This window comes from Rousettus aegyptiacus, unplaced genomic scaffold (genome assembly GCF_014176215.1).
Source record: "Rousettus aegyptiacus isolate mRouAeg1 unplaced genomic scaffold, mRouAeg1.p scaffold_m13_p_14, whole genome shotgun sequence".
Classification (NCBI taxonomy): domain Eukaryota; kingdom Metazoa; phylum Chordata; class Mammalia; order Chiroptera; family Pteropodidae; genus Rousettus; species Rousettus aegyptiacus.
This window is the reverse complement of record NW_023416289.1, coordinates 58,655,103-58,659,676: the sequence shown is the minus strand read 5'-3', so window position 1 is coordinate 58,659,676 and position 4,574 is coordinate 58,655,103. Positions and strand designations below refer to the sequence as shown.

Genomic DNA, 4,574 nt, shown 5'->3' with positions numbered 1-4,574 from the left:
TGCCTACAGCACCTGGTCTTCCTAGGTAGTCTCCCATCCAAGTACTCACCAGGCCTGACCCCGCTTAGCTTCCCAGATCAGATGGGATGCGGCTTGTTCAGGGTGGCCTGGCCGTAAACATAAGTGAATAGATTTTAAGAAGTGTTTCTCCAGTGTAAATTATCAGCTAATGGGACTCTACTAAACTTACTACAGAAGACCAACAGAATGTGCCCAGTTAGCGGCTGATAACTCAGAGAAATCTCCCAGCAGGATGGTGTCATCTGAAACTTCCTCTATAACATCAGTATGGAGGAGGTTTAGGTCAGTACTGTCTCTGGTGGGAAGAGGGCTCTGTCCTCCTTGTCTTAAATCCTGTTCAGGTTCCAGCAGGTACTGTGTAATGAGGACTGTCTGTGATCATAGAGGATGAACACCACCTCTTTTAATCCTCACAGCAACCTTATGAGATAGTTTTCCTTGTTTTCCCAATGTCACAGACTGAGAAGCTAGCACAGAGCTGTCCTGAGTTTACGCACCTACTAATTGGCTCAGGGAGCTAGAACTCAGAGCTATTGCTTATCGAGATGAGCGGGTCTTTACCTACCCGGGTCCCTCTGAAAGTTTTCCAGATGATGCTGACCCGCAGCCAGGGGGAGAACCACCGACTCAGAGCAGACTTCTCTGATTCTAATACACATGCCTTTTCCCGTGCATCTTGGGGAAATGCTGCTTCTGGCCCAGATGTGTCGCAAATTCTGTGATTCTGTAGTTGTAATCGGCTCCCAGGAGTAGCTGCCGCTGCTGGTCTGAGGCCACGCTTTGAGGAGCTGATGCAAGTTCCGGAAGGTTCCTCCCTGCCTCACCTGCAAGCCACCCCTGGGCGGTGTCACTACAAGGGACCCTTGAAAACGCACCCTCGGCCAATTTTTCACAAGCAGGTGCCTCTCTCCGTTCATGGGACATGGGAGATAAAGAAGCTATTTTTTTTTTTTTTTTGTCTTGAGCTGTAGAGATGCCAAGTTGATAAGAATAGAAAGGAAAATGACCTCAGGACACCTTCCGTAATCTTTGTCCACGCTGTTGGGGGTTTTATTGTCACCTTGAAGGGCTGCCCACCAGTCAGTCACACAGGACTGAAGACACCCCGTCCCTTCTGGTACTTCAAAGACAACTTTCTACTTTCCAAACGGACCCTGAGAGTTTATCTGTTTTTTTCTGGGGTGTGTGTGTGTGTGTGTGTGTGTGCGCGCGTGCGTGTAAAAGGGAGTGATGGAGAGGGAGCTATTTAAAGGTAATATGGATAATACAATATTTCCTTCCATCATGGTGAATTCTGCCCGGGCTTTTTCACTTACCAAGAGCAAACACTGAAGTTCCCCGAGAATGCGTCACCAAGGGACTGGATCTGGGCGGGACGGAGGCTTTTCTCTCCAGAGGTTAAACTGGAAGTGGTTAGTTTGTCACTTCTGCTGTTTTGTTTCGTGTTAACACGGAATGTTCCCGAAGCCTTAGTTGCTGGCAAGACATCAGAGGTGGGTGTGCAGTTTGATGTCTTTGGCACTGCTGCCACCTGGCTGTCCCACCTCACCAAACTGTCACCTGTCTTCTGCTCATGGACCCTCCCTCTCAGGAGACATCAGCCCATGTCCCAAGCCACCCTGCTTTGCTAAAAGTTTCACTTTCTTAGTACCGGTCACCCTCAGAGAGTGTCCTGGGTAGAATCTATGACTCACGTGGACTCAGAGCCCATTGTCGTGAGCCCTACGGGGGAGGATCATAAAGGACAGAGAGACGACATGTGTCCAGACACACGCCCCAGAAGTGCTTCCGGGGATCTCATGGCCTCCAAAAGGAAAAGTCAGAAACCTTTGGATTCTCAAATTGCCCTATAAAAACCAAATGAACGTTTTTCAAAACCCTAACATACTCCATCCACCGCTACATTCTGCATTCTCATTAAGATGACATTTTGCTCCAAAAAAGATTCCAGTTGGCATTTTAAGATATTTCTTTTTAAAAAAAGACTTAAATGTCTGCGGTGTGAAAAACATTGAATTAAACTTGCCATTTGTAGCTGGAACTAACATGAAGCAGGGTTTGTCAACAAGGTTTTTTGTAGAAATGTAAGTAAACATATAGGCTTTCGGCATACATATAATAGCATGTGCTGGGTGAAGGTATTTATAAAAATATGCAACATATAATTCCATGCAACAATTATTTCTTGGGCAAAAGAGAAAACATGTTTCAGGGTAAATTGTAGATTTTTAAAAAAATTTAGGCAAGAGCTGGCTTGATGAACAAACTTTCACCTGCCACAGGTCTGATTGTATAATTGGTGCCTTTTTCACCAGGCTGTGAGCTACCCAGTCTGGGGAATGGGGGAATGTGTCTTATTTACTATTATTTCCCCAGTGCCCAGCTCAGAATTTGTTGAATGAACCAGGTCCTTATCCAACTGCTGGGCGAGTCCATTAAAAATGGTGAAAAATAGTTTTATTGCTTTCAAGTGGATTTATTTAATTCTACTCTTAGAATAGCATTCCTTGAACTTGGTATTCCAGCCCTGGCTGATTATGAAAATCTTAGTCAAGTTGCTAATAATACTTGGAAGCTTACCATGCTTCATAGATTATCTTATCAGATCCCAACACCACCTTTCTCTGTGGATAGAATTATCATCATCACCACGTCCATTTTACAGATGACGACAGTGAGGTGAAATTGTTGCTCAAGGTCACAGAGCCGGTAAGAAAGAGAGCCAGGATTCAAGCCCAGGCTACCTGGCGGGACATCATTGTGGACACAGTTCTGCAAGCCCATTCTTGGGAAAGAATATCTGGGCTCTGGATGATAAAGACAAACCATTTGCTTCCTCTGAGTTGTATATTTTTTATTTAAAACCCAAAGCTACCAGTCTCCTGAATTAGGATCTCCTAGATTCACATTCTAATGCAGAACATGAGACTTCAGGTAAAGTGTTTAACCTCTTTGAAGACTTAAAAAAAAACACCTGTCCCCTAGAGATGAGGTACGGACACTCCCAGGCCCCCAGGAGGTGCAAAGCTCATCCTTACTAAGTGTCTTTTAAGTGATTAATGTGGTGAACAGAGCTGGGTGAAGCTGGTGGCTCCTGGCTGGCCTTGCCCTGCATCCTCTCTTCACACACAGTGGGTGAAGAGTATGGATTTTCCATTGAGATAAAGGATATTTATGAACAAATAACTACATTTAACACCAGGAAACACAGAGAAGATCACGGGGGTACACGATCTGCATAAATGCAGATAGCGTACATGCTGACAAATATTTTGTGCCTAGAAGCTGGAAATCAATCCTATTTATAGCTGAGGATGGAGAGCTTGGAGGCTTTGCAACTGTGGTTGCTTCTGGCTGCGCAGAAGGAATAAGGGATTTAGACCAAGTCCTTAGCTGTGAAGGACAATCCACACCAAGTTTTATATCTAACCTTTCTAGAGCCCCTATGTCCCTAACTAAATATGCAAAGTTCAAAACACTGGAGTGGAATCTCATTTCCAGAGGGAACAGGACCTTTTGCAAGTCACTGAGTACCTGGGGTGCAGACAATGCACACACATGTGCAGGAAAGAGCTTTAAGTAGGAGGGCAGAGCTAAGGCCCCCTTAAAAAATGCCAAAAGCAATTCTGAAAACAAGCAGGCCCCTATATTGCTTGGGCTGGAAAGAATTGGGCATACAGGTATGTTTACAAAGACTGAGCTTACTGAAGAGGTTTTAAAACTAAAAAAAAAAAATCTTGATGAGAAATCTTTCAACTCACCAATTTTATCTCTTTTTCTGCACACACACACGCACGTGCACACACACTATACCATAAAGGATTCCATTTTCAAGACTGTTGGCTGGCTCCTGTGGGTGGTCACTCCCCCCAAAATGTGCTCTTTGGGTTCCCCTGGAGGAGACCCCAGTCATCTTGTCTGGCCTCTAGTCTGCTTTCTACTGATCATTTTTTAACTCTTTCTCTCCCTTGAAGCCTTTTCCTAATTTATACCAACAGCCCGAAATCCTACAAATTTAAAGCTTCCACATTGTATCCATAGTAAACATATATATAATGCATTGTTTAATTTATTCTCCAACTATATAAATATTTCCTTGCAAACAATTGTAATGGGAACTTGGCTACATTTTGCCCTTGGAAATAACAAAATGGCTAAGGAAAACCTCAATAAAAACTCAGGGAGAGCATACAAATTAGTCCTTTCATGTACACTTTTGTTTCCTTACAAAAACCTTTGCCTTCGTTAGCTTTCATATTAGAATATCGAACGTCAGCAGACAGAATGCATTCTGAAATAGTAAGTGAGGCCTACAGAAATTACAGACAGCGGCTTTGATAAATGCCCAAAGATGATACAGATGGGAAACCTGAGGATCATTTTTGTAAAGACTTTCTACAAGTGTGGCTGGATTCATATGCACATGAAAATTGCCAGGTGTTGGCTGATTTGATCACATAAGAGCCCAAGGTAAGGGGTTCTGAACCTTTGGGGCCACTCTGTGTGATACTGAGCATGTCCTCTCAGCCCAGGTTCAGACCTTGCCTCATCTA

At 44.0% G+C, this 4,574-nt stretch overlaps 1 pseudogene; it reads right to left on the bottom strand.

Moving 5' to 3' along the window:
- Positions 1–119, bottom strand: LOC118611689 (annotated as a pseudogene).
- Positions 120–4,574: the final 4,455 nt, after the last annotated feature.